Raw genomic sequence first — 18811 nt, forward strand, 5'->3', positions numbered from 1 at the left:
AGGAGGTAAGGAAGAAAGTGCAATTGGTTCACTTTCAGCCATTTATTGTATAGCCGTATGAAGTTGTTTCTGAATTTTGTTTGTCCAAATGAAGTTGGACAGGATAGGTATGGGGAATGCCCCACCAATCCATTTGCCTAGTGGATGGCATATGGTGTCAGAATTTTAATGTAGTCATGTTTGTTCATAGACACTTGATATTATCAAATGTTATTCAGCGTTTTTGTATTCTTAAATTGCTACATCATATTTATTTCATATAATTTATATTTACATTCCTATTCCTTATTTAAATCCATTGTATTGTTATATGATGTGCACATGCTGAAATCTATAGCTAGCCTTTTCTTGACAGAACACTAAAAACCGAATGAAGATTGTTTGTCATTGCTTTCTTGCTGAAAGGAACTATCTGTGTATTTACTGCCAAAGTCTGTTTGATTCGTGAGAATAAAAACGACCATTTATTTATTGATCTGAACAAAAAGTTAAAAGCTTACTTCAAAGGGATTAAGAGTTTTTGCTAATTTTTGAAGAGGATTGTCCTGTGGCAAACTATTGTGATTTTTCTTGTGTCCACTAGATGGCAGCATTGCAATATTGTTCAGAGAAAACATTTTTTTTTATTCCTTTATGTTTGACTTTTTTTGTTAAACCCCAAGTTTTAAAGAAGGACCATTGCATGATGGGAGTGTGGGAGAGGAAGTACTGCCCTGTGTTTATCTAACTGAGCAGTCAAAAAACAGAAAGGGAAGGAGACAGAAAGTTGAGGGACAGCGTCAACACTTCAGCTGCTTCTGGAGGACCTGTGCTGGAGGAGAGAGACCCGTAGGAAAGAAAAAGGGGACAGAGACATACAAAAACAGTGAGAGGTAAGAATATTTCCTATAGCGGCACACAACACTGCAAACACAACCAGCACCCACCGCATATGACTCAAACTACATTTGAACTGACAATCACACACACATACACACAAATGCATAAACACACATACATAGACACACATACATGCTTAATTGTATTAAGAGTTGCAGTGAGTGACATTCATAGTCCAATCCAGATGCACAGCTATAAGACACAAAATTACACTGGGTTGTGACGGAAGGGTTGGGGGGGGGGGGGGGGGTGAGGTAAAAACGGGGTACAAGTCTCGATTTTCTTAGTGGAGCCATAACTTTCCCTCGTAAGTGGCTAACCGGTTATGACTATTGGGATATACTCTCAGGATGCTTTACCAGCGTGTCATAATAAAAAAAACTCTGCTTGCTTGTTGTCAGAAGACCATAAGAAATGACTCACTTTAATTAACTATAGTTCTCAAAGATCACTACAGGCTGCCTTCAAACATGCTACAATGCTACATGCAAACATGATTTATATTCAGGCACTATCTTAAAAATACAAACATGGCTAGCCAACATTAGGTACAACATTCAACGCACATCTATTGCCTTGCTCAAATTCCCCTACCAATGCACATTTGGATCAGCCAAAGGTGCTCTTTGTGTTAAATGTCTTCTGGAGTCTGGAAATGGAGCAATGGAGAGCTTAGATGAAAAGAAAGGGAAGCTTTGTTGCATGCTGGAGGAGGAAAGAAAGAAATCCCCAGAGAGAATGAGAGCAAGACTTGCTCATGGATTTAAGTAAAAACACACTCTCTCTAGAGAGGTAATAACATGCCAGCATTCCTTTAAATATCCCCCCTCATTCTGAGGGAATGGCGTAGAATCCCCTGAAAGCAATCATGGAAAAGAGATGGATAACTGGCCTCACTAACCGGTCAGCACATAACAGCAGGGTGTAGTCTGGGGAATGCATAATGTGGGCTCTGAAAATTGTTGCTGCTGGGAATCAGGCTCAGTCAAATGCACTGAATTAATCTGATAGTAGGGAAAACTCTATAATTGTAATGCATATTATAGTAGTCTTGAATACACATTGAATGATTTTGTCCCATATTTGACTGTTTTTGTTGAGATACAAAAAGCACATAGATGAAACAGATGAGGCTCCAAAGTCTGTTTCCATGCTACTTGATATGCTTGAGTGAACTTGGAACAGTTTCTGCCCATTTATCAAGAGCAGAAAAAAAACATGTATGCTCTTTGACTCAACAGTGCATTTTTTAAAACACACCAAACCAAACAGCACTACACCAAAATGGCAATCATCTTTTTACTCTGTTGCTGTGGTGTCTTGTGGCTAAACTACACTACTTTTTTAGGTGTGGTAGAACACTTGACAATTAGAATAAACACTGGCCATGCTGAGAGTGGCCAACATGGCACTTAAAAATACAGATGGAGAGGGAGAAAGAGAGGGGTGAAGTAGTTCAGTTTAGCAGGAGAAAAGATTAAATGGGATATCAGACATTGTGTATTTTGTAAAGCTGTGGGGTTTTCTGGTGTCTGAAATAGATCATCAGACAAAGAGAGAGGCACACCAGTTTCAAAACAATCCAGAAAAGTAACTAAGCACTTGGTAGGCAGACAGTTATTCCACAGGAATGCAATATGGATGTGATGGAGTGGAATGGAGTAGAAGGAGGAGAAATAACACTACTGTTACCTTATAAAGAGAGAAGGGAGAGAGAGAATGTGTGTGGGAATTGACAAAAACTGCTGTGAGCTCTTCACAAAAACTGACATTATTGTCCTTCCCAATTAGCACCTCCCTGTAAAAAGGTGTTAGACAGACTTCAGCGAGGCCTCATCACTGTGTTTTAACACACCACTGGTTTTCTTCCCCTTCTCCTTGCTGCCTTTAGTGACAGCTTTGGAAAATTTTGAAAAACAATACTCTTTCCAGTACACAACTGAAGTATGTTGGAACGATACATATCCCACTTTCTTTCCATTTCCCTCTTCTTCTCTCTGTTCCTATAGGGCAAAATCTTTCACTGTGGATGTTTCTTCTTCTCAGTACAGTTATCATATTTCTTTGTTACCTTGATTATTTCCTCTAATTATAGCCCCAATTAGCTCACTCTGTATGCCTTTGCACATCATTAGCTCTTGCTAGTGAAAAATCTCCCAAAGCTGTAATTAAGTGCCATGGGAATTTAATGTGTGTCAGCAACATTCCCCCACGTGTGCTACCAGCATTGTCATTTATACTTTCCTTATTGATCTTACCCTGGCAGATTGTCTGACCCTCTATTTGACCCCACCACCTTATTAATCCAACCCCTGTTCTTGACCATACCCCCTTAGGAACACGCTCCTGTTACTGATCCTGTCCCATTATCAGTCCCACCCAATCATTGACCCTATTCATATCATTGGTGTTTTTATAATGATGGGTCACTTAAGGCCCATTTGCTGAAGGAGAGGTTCAGGCAGATTATTAGAGGGTGAAGTCACCCAGTCATTTTGTAGGCTTGCTTATATACTGTCCTGTTTTTCCTGCAAGGTGTGCTTGAGGTGTGTCATAATGTGGGATTAATGAGTTAGCTGGCAAACCTTTGTAAATATTTTGGCGAACTCAAAAGGGTTAGCTTTTCTGTTTCGGAAAACTGAGCTAAAATCCAGCCAGCTGACCGCCATGACAACAAATTCAGGATCTTGGATCTGATAAAGAGGAAGCTAACTCAAAGTTACCCTAACTTAGTGTCCAAACTCACATCATTCTCACCAACCAAATCAGACTATATACTGAAAACAGCCATCACATCCATAAAAGCCTCAGTTGACCTCAACTTGTGAGGAGAGCTGTGCATATACATATTTAAGCTTATACAAGGAAAACACAGCTGCACGACTTGTCTACAATCTCCCTAAACATAGTCAACTCACCTCACTTCACTGGCTTCCTGTTATTGCTTGCATCAAGTCCAAAACCTTGGTGCTAGAATACAGGACAGTGAATGGGACAGCCCCCTCATATCTACGACCCCTCTTCAAACTCTATGTTCCCTCAAGATCTCTGCATTATGCATCTACAGGGCAACTGACTGTCCCGACCCAATGGGGTCGCTGCTCTCAAGCATGATCCCTGTCTATACTGGTCTTTCGGTGGTGGAATGAACTCTCCATGGGGGTTAGGACAGTGGATTCAGTGGCTATCTTCTGATGCAGACTGAAGACCCACCTCTTCAGACTGCATATTAGTTAAACGTCTATCCCCACCCCCAAACACCTGCTACTTCTTGCATTTGATGTTAATTTTATGTGTAGTATTATGATATATTATGATTTTGTGTTCTAGGGACTGTGGTATCGTAGTATACTTGGCTTTTGTCAGAATGCACAAGTTAACTTGTGGTAGGGCTCAAATAGTGTTATGCTCACACTCACTGGTCTGGGAGTGTTATTAGCCTGGTCTGACACTGTTGCTCGTTTAAATTGAATGGATACACTTATGTTCTATTATGATGGAAGTCACTCTGGATAAGAGTGTCTGCTAAATACATGTAATGTAATGTAATACAAAATAAAAGCAAAAATTGGTACTAAAATACTTAAAAAGGGTATTCAAGGATTATTGATTCGACAAAATGTTTGTAATTGATAAATTCACATTAAAAATTAAGATTGAAAGGATATTCCAGTGTTTCATTTGAAGAGACATATTTGGTGTTGGAATGTGCATGGGCATCTTCTTTGGTAGCCTAAAAAAGTAATATTGTGCTATGTCTGTATAGCTACAGTTGCCAAACATTTTGAGATGAAGAGTACTATCTTCTGTAAAATTACTGTTGTTCTGTTCCTAGAATATGCATGAAATATGCCATTACTTCAGTGAGTTAAACATAATATTATGTTGTGGATGTATGTAAGTGTACATTAAGTAAGCTGAATTTACTGTCATAATACATACAATAGATAAATTGGAACATTACCATGCATATATTGTATTTTAATGGACTGGACACTTACAGACAGATTCTGCTATTCTGCTTGTCTTTTTTCTTTTTTTTTTTTGAAGGGAGATCGCCATCGGTAGGTTGGGGAGGTTATATCTACCTTTATAATACATAAAAATGATCACACCTTCGGAAGCTGCCAGTCAAGTTCCGCTCTGTTACACAGTAAACACCTCCTTTTTTCAGGGAAAAAATATTCGGGGCTAGGCTTAAAATATTTGGGGCTATAGCCCCGAATGATCGGACCTAACAACGCCACTGTGGTGGACTACCACCTAAAGCTTAACTTGGCTAAGATGGAAATGCTTTACATCTCCTCCAGGTCCTCTCCTTTTTAAGACCTCTCCTGCAGCCTAGCCTCTACAAGCTTTTTCACCAATAGCACTGCCACTGTCAAAAGCCTTGGCGTAATGCTTAATCTCTAACTGCCCTTACTATGTATTCTACAAAGCTCGTAGTTCAGACCCTGGTCCTCTCATGTCTGTACTACTGTAACTCTCTCTTTGCTTTGTCTTCCTACCTGTGTCATTATACCTCTGCAACTAATCCAGAATGCAGCTGCACAACTTGTTTACAACCACCCTAAGCATAGTCAAGTCACACCCCTCTTTACCTCACTTCACTGGCTTCATGTTATCACTCATATCAAGTTCAAAACCTTGGTGCTGGCATATGCGACACTGAATGGGTCAGCCCCCTAATATCCACAGTCATGCTTCAAACTGTTTGTACTGCCCAGATCAATACACTCTGCAAGTATGGGGCAAGTGACAGTTCCATCCCAACAGGGTAGCTCCTCTCAGATATGATGCCTGTCTATACTGGTCCCCCAGTGATGGAATGAGCTACCCGCGGGGTCAGGAAAGCAGAATCACTGGACTTCTGCCACAGAATGAAGACTCACCTCTTCAGACTGCATCTTGGTTCCTCCTCAATCCCTGCCCCCTAACACCTGCTACTTGTATTACTGGCTGTTTATTAGTGTGGTTGCCTGATAATTAAATTGTTGCAAAGGAGCCAATCAGTGAGACGTGCTGTGAACTTACCCCTCTGTGTCATGCTCCACTGCAAGAGAAAGAGTGCATCTGAAGGGAGGGGGAGAGGGAGACAGCAAGCCCAATGCACAAAAACCGCATTAGAAAAACACATTTTTAAGTGCCGTATCTCCGCGAATTCTGGCTCTACACACATTTTGCAGCAGAGCTGAAATGAGTAGCTTGTGTGAGCCCTGTGTAAAGCCAGTAGCGTAGCCGGTAGTCAAGCAGTTTCAGCAGTTACATCACTCCGTGAGAATTTATTAAATACCATTGTTTCCAGTAGAACTAGTGACATATCAAGCTCAACTTGTAACAACACTGGCTGGATGAGTTTAGCGGAGCAGAGAGACCAGGGTTAGAAACTCGCTTCCAAATGCGTTTTTTAAACAGCTGTATCTCCGTAAATTCTGCCTCTACATGCATAAATTAGACATAAAAATACAGCTACACTTGTGCAACCTAAAAAACACAGATTTTACCTCCATTCAAAACTATAGGGGAGAACACTGGGAGTATTTCACTTCCACATTTGAAAAATATATTTGTTAAACTGCCGTATCTCTGCCAAGTCTGCCCCTGAATTAAACATCCAAATAGAGGTGAACAGTTTTGAATTATGAACTGAAGTACACACCCAGTTCAATCTTCGCTCCAAGTCATGTTAACACATTCAAAGTGAGCTCAGAATGTCAGACACAGAGAGGGGAGGGAGACGGCATGCAGCAACTCCAATAGCATGTATGCTCAATAATGAACACAGCCAATTACATTTTGCATTTTCTTCAGAAAATGCACACAAATCTAATTTTACCTGTAGTGATATGAGTTATAGATACTGTGATCTAATGACTGTGTGGTGTATGGTATTGTGTATACTTAGCTTCTTAGCTTTACTTAGTTTCTAGGCTGTCTATTCACGTTAGTTATGGTATCTCTTGAATAGTATCATGCTCACACTAACTGGTCTGGTAGTGTGTTAGCCTGGTCTGATTCTGCTGGTGATTTAAGTTGGATGGATACACTTATTTTCTATTGTGCTGGAGGTCACTCTTGATAAGAGTGTCTGCTAAATGCATGTAATGTAACGTGATGTATCATCGCTGCCTGTTAATTACTACCACATGCTTCACCTGCCACTTCATGTCTAATTAACTCAGTCCATCTCGCTCTGACTGTTTAGATGCATTTTTATGCTCATAATTTTGATGTTGGATTGTTCTGAGACCTGTGAATACAAAATATAATGTTGTAGCAAGGTGGGAGGTACCTGCAGAGCATTACCCAGAATTCCCAGCGAATGCACCATTTGCAGTTTTGTTGTTAAATAACTGTTTAGTTATGTGTTTGTTTAATTATTGGTTATATTGGTTATCTTAGTTAAGTCCTCTGCTTTCGTTGTCCATGTCCGTTTGGGTTCAGTAGGGTGTCACCATTAAGTGGTTTGTGTTGCTGTTTGTTGACCTCCCTTCCCCTTTCCCCTTTGTTGGTTATACAATAAATGCTTGCCTGTGTGCTGTCTTGTTAAAGACAGAACAGGGTGCTTTAAAAAAAGCAAAATGTTTAAGTGTGCCTTTTTCTTCCATGTAATTGAACCCCAGCTTGCCACAATATCCATGTTTGTAAGCTTCAGTTGGCAGTGTTAATTTTTCTCAGTGCCAGTGTTTTTATGGTTACTGCTGATATTCTCTTGTGTAGTCACAGGAGATTAAATGTCAGTGGTCTTATACTAACGCAGTAAAAAATGAATGCCATTTGCAACAGAGTGTGCAGTATGTAGCAATAGCCACTACAGGAACAAAGAACAAACATCAGTCATTTGGGAAAATGGTTGTAGGGATGTCTGTACCTATTTTCCTTATCAGTATTTCTATGTAATTTAACTTTTCATGCCTCCCTCCCAATTTTCACTTTCTCATTTCTTAATTTTCCCCAGTCATTCTCATTTGGTAATCACAGTGTCCTTCAACTGTGGCTCATTTATATCTATCCACTGGTGCTCCCACTCTGCTGTGGGACTTCAGCCTGCTTGTCACAGCCTTAGTGACAGTCACAAAGCTTATAGCTTTCCTGGTGTCATCAGGGTAATGCTTCACATGTCTGCTCTGCTGCGTGAGCTTAGAACTAAGGCCCCAGTGCAGCATGCAAACCTGCATACACACTGTGTGCTGAGACATAAATCATTAGTCTCAAGGTGCAGGAAGGAATGGAAAATGTGAAAGCTGTAAGGCTTTTTTAAATGTATGGCATCCTTGGAATGAAGTCTGCTGGTAACTGAGCCTCCCATCTGTCACCATAAACACATGCGTACGCACACATACAAACACACACACACACACACACACACACACACACACACACACACACACACACACACACACACACACCACATAAATGTGAGCATCCACAGTCATGACATGACCTTTGAATGTGATCAGAGTATTTGAGAGTTGAGTGTGTGTCTTAGTGGAAGTTTAGAGATGGTAATCATGGATGTAACAGAGGGATGAGTCTCCATGGGCAGGCTCCATGGGTTAAGCTGTTTCCCCTGCTATGGCTATGCTACTGTAAGGCCGTAAGAATAAGCTTCATTAAACCCTCAATAGCAGTTCATGCTTTGGCATGCTTAGTGGAGAGTCAGAGATGATTTTGCTTAGGCATAAATTGCTGCTGTGTAAATTCATTTGTTACGTATTAAAAGGTTCTTTGTGAGATTCCAAATAATTAAATTGCGTTACTAAGGTTCATGATATCAGATACGCACTCAACCAACTGTAAAGTTGATCCAGTAGGTTTCCTACAGGGGTGATGGGTACTTTGAATGAAAAAATGTTGAAAATGTTGACAGATGTTTTTTTCCCCCAACCATATTGTGTATCCCTAGTTAACTTCCCTGCCTGCATACTGTGAAGCAGCAGATTTGTATCACCCCCAGCGAAGCCAATGTACCTATTTAAGCAGCACTGTGCATTTTCACATTGTCTAGGAAACATCATGCAATACATTGCAGCTCCTGAATAATAAAAATAGCAGCAAGTCAATGCATTTTCCATGCCCTTCTCCCTATGTGCTAATGTTAGTAAATGAGTGGAATGTCAGTTGCAATAGCTTAACAAAAAGAACAAAGTGTGAAAGAGGAACTATTGAAGGTGTTGGTGCTCTTGCCAAGCACCCCCCCCCCCCCCAACCCCAACAGATACATACACATACTGTGCACACACATTAACCCATTTGCACATAACTTATTTTATGCTATGTAGCGCACGTGTTACGTTACATGGTTTGTTATATTTTCATTAGCATTATTTCATTAGCTCATAGTTTTCACCGTCGCATTTGCTATACTTTGTAATATTAAATCACTGTGACGACTTGGAAAATTGCTTACATAGAGCAAATATCCGTATAGTAAATGTGCCTGAGGACAGTGAAACTAAGAGTGAAATGGTGACATTTGTCTCCGCCTTGCTGAAGGATGTGATGGGGGACCAGGTATTTGAACAACCACCTGAACTTGATAGAGCGCATCATGCACTAGCACCAAAGCCCACAAAGGGTCAGCCACCCAGACTCATTTTTGTTTCCACCGCTATCAAGACAAGGAACGGGCGCTGCGTTAGGCCAGGCAACATGTACTACAGTATCAGGGGAAGACTTTGAGACTTTATCCTGACCTAAGTGCAAGCCTCTCCAAGAAACGTTCAGCTTTCAAGAACATCAAAGTAGCCCTATACCAGAAGGGAATTCAATTCAGACTTCTTTATTCTGCCCATCTGCAAATCTTTTATGAGGGGGGACAATTACCTTCGAGACAGTGACGGATGCCGAGGCTTTCTACACTCAGTGGATTGAGGTGAAAGCTACCCTACAACAGTGAAGCGATCGACTGGAATGGATTGGACAGCTGTTCTGCTGGCAGGCTAGTGCTGACTGTGGGCTAACATCGGGTTTAGCTGGTACCTAGCCTATTTGAAATGACTGGTGATTGTGGCAGTATTTGATAGCTAGCTTGTTGTAGTGTAGCTAGCTCGTAGCCATGCCCGTAACCAGCTATGAGGTCACTGAGGTCCAGAACTCGGTAATTTTTTCAGAGCTAAAAATAAAATTTGAAGCTAAATACAACTGGATAAAAAAATCAGAGGTTGAGAACTTCTCCTTCGAGATGAGTGCATGCTTAATTCAGTTTAGAATTGTTATTTAGTGTCCGCTGTGTGTAAGAGTTGTGAGAGAGGGTGCGAGTGCAGCCCCTTGCATCATCAGCACTTCCATTGACAGCAGCAATTGGAATTTATGCACGCTGGCAGCAGCAGGTGGCTTGTGTGAACTGGCAGCATACCATTTGGTAAGACAAAGCAATGAACAGGTCTCTTTCTATGTATGTAATGTTTATATGTGTAATTTTGAGAAAAACAACAACATTGCACCAAAATGCATGACTGGGAGTGTTTGTATGAAGGAAGAGTCCTGCTTGCCTCAGTTGGGGAGGCAAACATAGGAGGGAATTTTTTGGGGGTGTTCAGATTAATGACTGCCTTTTTCTTTATGTTTCATGTAATCTCTTTATGTTTTACTGTATTTTATTTGACACAGTCTTCTGTGGATGTTGAGGATGGCATGAAACTGAGCCTGTTACATATTAAAATATTGAGTCATGAGCACTGCACTGAAGTTAACTTCAGTGAACAGTCATGATTAGCGGATTAGGTGGTGGAATAGGGATGGGAGGGTCAGCCATTAGATTTACTTCATGGAATGTAAAAGCACTAAATGGTCGTGTGAAATAGGCCAAAGTATTCACTCATCTTAAAAATTTGAAAACTGATGTAGCATTCCTTCAAGAAACACATCTGTGTAATTCAGATCACCTTAGATTAAATAAATCATGGGTAGGCCAGATTTTTCATTCTGGGTTTAATACCAAGGGACAGCTATATTAATACATTAATAAATGCAGGTTACAGTCTCTGAAGTTGTAGCTGATCTGCAAGGCCACCACATTATTGTCTCTGGATAATGAACTTATATGGCCCTAACTGGGATGATGTGGGGTTTGTTCATAAGCTTATTTCCAAATTACCCGACCTGAATTCTCATTACCTGATACTGGGTGGAGTCCTCAACTGCACGATGAACCCAATATTAGACTGGTCCAACCCTAAAATACATATTCCCTCTAAAATGGCCAAAAAAGTTTCTGAATTTATGAGTCACGCAGGGTGCATAGATCTGTGGTGCTTTCGCAACCCTGACAGCAAGGTATTTTCTTTTTTTCAAATGTACATCAGTCCTATTCTAGAATTGATTATTTCTTTCTGGACAGAAACCTGCTCAGTTCCCTAAAACAAGTGGAATACTCAGCCACAGGGCCGACCCAAGCCTTTATGGGGCCCTCAGCAGAATTTGATTTGGGGGCCCCCCACTGCCTTGGCACCGCCAATACTATTGACAATTGTAAACATAATATTGCGTTTTTGTATGATTACCATTGACGTAATATAATTATGGCTGTCAAATGATTTAAAAAAATCTAATTAATTACATGCTTTCTGATTAATTACTCTAAATTAATCACATATATCAATATTTGCCTTTAGAAGCATTTAAAAATATTTCAATTCAAATAGATTTTGGTAGATGACTGCATCAATGATAACAGACAGTATAAACTTTAAAGGTCAACATCTCTTTTATTTCCCATATATTCAGAACATTTTTTCACTGTTCATATGCAATAATGGCCATTACAATCAAAAAATTTATCCTAATGAATTGAGGAAATAAAAAAATCAGAAATGTTTCAGCAAGAACAATGATGGAAACAAGTCCATAAGTTTCTCATTTTATCCTTGACATACCGTGTCATATTTTAGATGCCAAAAAACTAAACTAAAATTAGTTAGGCAACCCAGACCAACAGTAATATATGGTGGATATATATCGTGTATAAGAGGGATGGTAAGATTCACTGACTGCATTGGTGCACTGGCATAAAAGTTCACGATGCACTTGCCCTGATTAAAAAAAGTGTGCACCGGATTCAACTTGGGATGAACTCGGGATGCATTGTTTCTAATATCTTTGCACCGGTAAAATCCGATTTATTTATATATACTGTAATTATTAGTACAGGTCCTATGCCTTTATTATATAAAAATGTGACCAATAATTTTATATTTTGATTCCTCCTCTCTAAACTGTTTCTCAAGCGCGCTCTGTCATCTCCACTGCCGTCAGTGGCTAATTCTCGTCAAGTCTCTCGGCCAAGTCTCGCGGCAGTTGGAGGCGTGTTCGGGTGAGTTGCAGATCATCGTGGAGGAGGAAGAGCTGCACGTTCCACCGAAGTGCTACAAATCAAATGTTTGGCGACACTTCGGATTTTTCAAGAGAGACGGACAATTTGAAAAGACGTGTGCAATTTGCAAAATATGCTGCTGCTATGAAGTACACAGGCAGCACGAAACAAATATGTGAAGTAAAAACGGCACCTTTTTAGTTAATTTATGATTTGTTGTCTGCTTAAGAAGATCCAAAGAAATAAAATCAAACTATCTGTACCACATTGAAGTAGCTCGCTAGCCTGTAGTGGGCTATGATTAAAAGTGGCTTGCTTGCCTACCGTATAGCTAGCCTTTATGTGTATGATAAAAAGTAGCTGGCGAGCCTGCTGTCGGTTATGAAAGAAAGTAGCTAGCTAGCCTTTTTGTGTATGATAAACAGCAGGAAGCTAGCTAGCTAACTAACCTGCAGTCAAGAAATTTTATGTGTTTCTTGACAGCATGTGTAAATGTAATACTGAAGGAAGTATTTTTGTTAGCGGAGCCAAATAAATGACAAAAAACATAATCTGTTGTCTCAAATTATTGTTACTTGATAAACAGCCTTGTTCGTAGAACTGTTGCATAATAGCAATATCACCCTCGAGGTGAGATTGTTCTCTTCACACCATGTCACCAGATTTGCCACCTCATCCCTGTATGCTGTCTCGTCACCACCAGTAATGAGTCCGATGACAGTGGTGTCGTCAGCAAATTTCAGGATGGTGTTGTCCTTGTGAGAGGCGACACAGTCGTGTGTAAACAGTGTGTAGAGCATGGGGCTGAGGACGCATCCTTGTGGGGTGCCGGTGTTCATCAAGATGCTACTACATGTTGTATTTCCTATTCTGACAGCCTGTGGCCTGCCAGTGAGGAAATCTAACATCCAGTCACAGAGTGTGGGGCTGAGACCAAGGTGCAGCAGTTTGCTGGTGAGCTTGTAGGGGATGACTGTATTAAAAGCAGAGCTGTAGTCAATGAAGAGCATCCTGACATAGGCATCTTTGTTTTCCAGATGGGAAAGTGCTATGTGGATGGTTGCAGAGATGGTGTCCGAGGTAGATCTGTTAGAGCGGTAGGCGTACTGCAGGGGGTCCAGTGTTCCAGGTATGCTGCTCTGGATGTGGGCCAGAACCATTCTCTCGAAACACTTCATGATGATTGGAGTGAGTGCAACTGGCCTGTAGTCATTCAGGCAAGACACTGGGCTCTTCTTGGGAACTGGGATGATGGTGGTGGTTTTGAAACACGTGGGGACGGTGGCTTGTGAGAGGGACAGGTTGAAGATGGAGGCCAGAACATCAGCCAGCTCTGTGGCACCTGCTTTGAGAGCCCTCCCAGGTATGTTATCTGGGCCTGCTGCCTTGCGGGGGTTTATTCTTCTCAGGACTTTGTGTACATCAGCTGCTGAGACAGTTAGTGGGGGGGGGGGGGGGTTGCATGGTCTGGGTGCTGGAGCACCTCTTCTGAGTATTGCTGCAGTATTGGTTTAGTTGTTCCGGCAGGGTGGGAGGGGAGTTGGTGATCTCTTTGGTGGTGCCTTTGTGGTCTGTGATGTGCTGCAGGCCTTGCCACATCCGTCCAGCATCAGCAGTAGAGTAGAAGCCGTCCATCCTTTCTCTGTACTGCTTTTTAGCCTACCTGATGGTTTTCCTCAGTCTGTACTTTGCTGCCTTGTACTCCTCCTTGTCACCTGATCTGAATGCGAGGGATCGAGTATGCAGCATGTGGCGTACCTGAGTGTTAATCCAAGGCTTCTGGTTTGGAAACTTCTTGATTTGTATGGTGGGTACAATGTGGTCAACACAGGTGCTGATGTACCCAGTCACATACTCAGCATACTCATTTCATTTAATTTCCTAAACTCTAATTTGTCAGACTCTGTTTCTCCATCCCTCCTTTGGGAGATACTCAAAGTAGTTCTCAGGGGGGAAATTATATCATACTCTTCTCATCTTAATAGAGAGAGAAAGAAAAAACAGCAACAGTTTATTAATTCTATACTTGAAATAGATCACCTGTGTTCCACATCTCCTACTCCTGAACTCTATAAGGAAAGAATTTCTCTTCAGACTCAGTATAACTTAATTTCAAATTCACATACATAGCAACTCATTCTACCGTGAAAAGGCTTATTTTATGAACATGGTGAAAAGGCTGGTTGACTTTTAGCTCACCAACTTAAATCTAAATCTGTTTCACAACTCATCTCTCAAATTCAGGATATATCAAAAATTATTACTCCAACTCATATAAGTCAGAGTCACTAAAGTACCAGTCAGTACTGACAGCTTTCTTTGATAAAATATAGGTTCCCACTATCTCCCCTGACCAAAAGAAAAGATGGATCAACCCCTCAGACTTGAGGAAATCACACACACAATTTCTGCAATGCAAAGTGGTAAGGCCCTGGGGCCTGATGGCAAGGCTGGATTATGGACTGGGCCAGTGAGGCCAGTGCCCTGTGGCCTCGGACTGCCAGGGGGCCTCCAAGCCTCAGGCTGTGCATGGTGCGTGGCCCAAGACTTCCGAAAGAAGTTGAACATCTGGGCTCTCAGTGCACACAGCGCAAGCTGACCACTAGGCCCTTGGGTGCTTATAGCGTGAGCTAACCACTAGGGTCCCCCAGACCCCTTAGCGCTTACAATGTGAGGGCCCCTGGGCCCCTTTGTGTTTAAAATGTGAGCTCACCACTAGGGCCGCCTAGACCCCTCAGTGCTTACAATGTGAGGGCCCCCAGACCCCTTGGTGTTTAAAACGTAAGCTGACCACTAGGGCCCCTGGGCGCCTCAGTGCTTATAGTGTGAGGGCCCCCAGGTCCCTTGGCGTTTAAAGAGTGACCTGACCACTAGGGCCCCTGGGCCCCTCGGCACCTACAGTGTGAGGGTCCCTGGGCCCCTCCGCACATAAAGCATGAGCTGACCACTAGGCTCCCCGGGCTCCTGGGTGCCTACAGTGTGAGTTGACCACTAGGCCCCCAAGGCCCCTCGGTGCATACATTATACCTAACACCTGGGCCCCTTGATACATACAGTGTATGCTTAAAACAAGAGCCTCTAGGAGAGTACAGAGCTTCTGTACAACTGAGCGACTGGTTGGCATGCTACAATATGCTGTGACATCATACAATATTCGCCCACAAGTCAGTTCATTCTGCATAACAGGACAGTTTGAAGGGTGTCATATTATGGCAAACTGTTTGTTATTTACATTTACATTTATTTATTTAGCAGACGCTTTTATCCAAAGCGACTTACATAGCGACTAAGCGACTAAGTGCATACAGCAAGTATAGCGACAGTACGGGGACAGGATGTGTACAGTTCCACAATGAGACAGTTCTCAGCTTAGAGCAGCATCTGTTTGAGGACACAGTACTATCAGATTTGTACAATTACAGCCTATAGGGCAACTAATACGATACACTTTCAAACGGCGGACTTCGACAACTTCAAATGGCGCAATGAGCGTCAGGGTAAAGGCGGCAACAAGAGACAATTTAAAAGCACAATTTAAAAAGCACAGCAATTTATGACAGCACTGATGGGCGGGGGGGCAGCAATTGTGTGCTGGGTCAGTCCAGGTAGAGTCTGAAGAGGTGCGTCTTCAGGCCCCGTCTGAAGGACTGGGGTGAAGAAGCTGTCCGTAGCGAGACCGGGAGTTCGTTCCACCACTGGGGAGCGATGTAGGTGAAATGCCGATGTCTGGCAGAACGAGCACCTCCTGCCTTGACCATGCAGGGAGCGAGGCGTCCAGTTGCTGCTGAGCGCAGGGGTTGGGCTGGTGTGTAGGGCTGGATGAGTTCTTCGAGGTAGGCAGGGGCTGTCCTGTTGATTGCAGAGAAGGCGAGGGTCAGGGTCTTGAATCTGATCCTGGCAGCGACAGGAAGCCAGTGGAGGGATTTCAGCAGGGGAGTAACATGGGAGAATTTGGGGAAGTTGAAGATCAGTCTGGCAGCTGCATTCTGGATGAGCTGGAGAGGCTGGGTGGTGCATGCTGGGAGGCCTGCGAGGAGAGCGTTGCAGTAGTCCAGTCGAGGGAGAACTGTGGCCTGGATAAGGAGCTGCGTCGCGTATGTTGTCAGGAACGGACGAATCCTCCTGATGTTGTGGAGGAGGAATCGGCAGGCCCGTGACGTGCGAGCAATGTACTCCTTGAAGTCCAGGTTACTGTCGAGGATGATGCCCAAGCTCTTTGCTGACTGAGAGGATGGTATTGTGGTGCCATCGATGGTGATGGAGAGGTCATGCAGGGGGGCCGGCTGGGATGAAGAGCAGTTCCGTTTTACTGAGGTTCAGCTTCAGGTGGTGGGATGTCATCCATTTGGAGATGTCAGCCAGGCATGCAGAGATTCTTTCGTTGACCTGGGGGGTAGAGGGAGGGAAAGAGAAAAAGAGTTGGATGTCGTCAGCATAGCAGTGATAGGAGAAGCCATGTGATTTGATAACTGAGCCAAGAGAGTTGATATAAATTGAGAAGAGTAGGGGTCCCAGTACTGAACCCTGTGGAACTCCTGTAGTGAGGTGTTTGACTTATTGTAACTAGCTATCCCTTTATTTTAGCTAGCTGCCCATTTTCCATAGCTAGCTGCCCTTATGATTCAGCTTGTTAACAGAAATTAGTTAGCTAGCTCTCATTTTTGCCAGGTAGCTGCCCTTACAACCAAATTAGCTGCACTAAAAAGCCAGCTAGTTAACTAGCTATCAGCCTAAAACTCAGCTGTCTAACTAGTTAGGTGGCACACAACTTAACTAGTTAGTTAGGTGGCATTTGTCCGTGGGTTGTCTGTGTGAAAGGGGTATAAGATAAAGGGTAGCTAGCTACAGTGGATTGAATAAATGTTAAAACAGCATGCCATAGTCATGATGCTTAAATCAAAGCTACTAGCTAGCTAACTATTAGTGGTATTGGGGGGGGGGGGGGGGGGGCTCCAAAAGACATGTGCCCAGGGGCCTCACGGGACCATGATCCAGCCCTGCTTGATGGCTTTCCTATTGAATTATATAAAAAAATTCAGCCAAATTAGCTGCCCTGTTACTTTATATTTATATTTATATGAACATTCTTTATCTCAGGGTGTACTGCCAAAATCCCTCACAGAAGCATCAATAATCCTTTTACTGAAACCTGGCAGAGATGCATCTGAATGCAGTTCATATTGTCCAGTTTCACTGTTAAATGCTGATGTGAAAATACTAGCAAAATTATTAGCTCTTCGGAGCTACCTCTGGTTAACATCATTTCAACTGATCAGAGAGGTTTTATTAAGGGACGGTGCCTATTTTCTAATGTCTGCCATCTTTTTAATGTACTTCATACCCCCTCATCTTATGACATCCCAGAGGTTATTGTTTCATTAGATGCAGATATAACACTCTTCAGAGTAAAGCCGCTATGCCACCCTCTTGAACACCAGGAGCTCCGTGGCCCCTTTTTCTTAATAAAGAGGCTGAAGTCGTAAATATAAAAATGATACAATTATTACAATCCTAAAGGATAGGGCGAGAGCAATAGAAATCATCCGCACACCCTTACACACTATACTTCCCACACTGCTCAGAGCTAAGCTAGCCCCAAGATCTCATACCTCCGCGTGGTGCTCCTGCTAGAAAAGGGGAGAAGTCGCTCGTCACACGTGTATACTGGTACAGCACAATGCAAGTGATATAAACTGCACGCAAGCAGAATGTGGAGGCCATGCAAATAAAGCCGATAGCCCAGCACAGCAAACGCAAAATAAAATACACCGCAAACCGCAGTAAGGTAAACCCCCTTTTCTATAGCTGCATGCACCAGCCGCAGAGCGGGTTAGCTAGCAATGACAACGTGGAAAATGGTTAGGTAAAAAAAGCAGTTGATCCAGCTAACCAGCCTGCCGAAACTCTAGATCAAAGCATAGCAAAAGGATAGAGCGCTACACAATAAACACGCTCAGAGTTGCTGCTGGCTAGCTGGAAACAGCTTACAAATCAGTACATCAGAGGAACAGTGATCGACCATGCACATGCCTAACATCAAAAAAATAAAAAACATTATTTGCGCCATTATACACAAAAAACTAAAAGAAAATGTCCACATGCAATATCCACATTACCATTCCGGCCAGAAACTAGAGAACTCGGTCCGGCACGCACACTCCCGTCCGGCTCTACAAGTTCTATGACCGGAAAATGATGGAAAAGGGAATCAATTTAAAGCAAACAGTAGGTTTACGTCCCCGATTGCCCTGCACACAACGGTTACCAAAATATAGTCCCTGGGACCGCCGCACCATGTGGAATAGGGCAATCCTATATACAAATACAGACAAATTAATAAAAAAGCTCTACCAAAAACATAGTTACATTTAAACGGCGCCTACCTTAAACATCCGCGTCCCACATGCACTGAATGCCAGCAGTGCTGCTACAGCAAGGTAAGGACCGCAAACATTGGACCTTCCCTCACTGCCTGTTCAAAACTTTTTTTTATTGTGTCTGCGAGCCAATAGGAAAGCTACCTCCTGTTAGTGTGCTGCTCGCTGGCTACATCCAGCCCCCCTCATAAATGAATCGGAGTGTAAGCGGCAAGGGGCCCCAAAGAGATGAAACCAGTTA

The 18811-nt window shown here is 42.6% G+C and overlaps 1 protein-coding gene and 1 pseudogene across 1 annotated transcript in view; one reads left to right on the top strand and one right to left on the bottom strand.

The window, feature by feature from the left end:
• Positions 1 to 707: 707 nt before the first annotated feature.
• tspan4a (tetraspanin 4a) overlaps positions 708 to 18811 on the top strand; it is a 116089-nt gene continuing 97985 nt past the window's right edge. The window contains exon 1 of the mRNA XM_036535118.1: positions 708 to 872. The gene's annotated coding sequence lies outside the window, so the exon portion shown is untranslated. The remainder of the gene's footprint in view (positions 873 to 18811) is intronic.
• LOC118781953 lies at positions 15802 to 16564 on the bottom strand (annotated as a pseudogene).

This window comes from Megalops cyprinoides, chromosome 8 (genome assembly GCF_013368585.1).
Source record: "Megalops cyprinoides isolate fMegCyp1 chromosome 8, fMegCyp1.pri, whole genome shotgun sequence".
Classification (NCBI taxonomy): Eukaryota; Metazoa; Chordata; class Actinopteri; order Elopiformes; family Megalopidae; genus Megalops; species Megalops cyprinoides.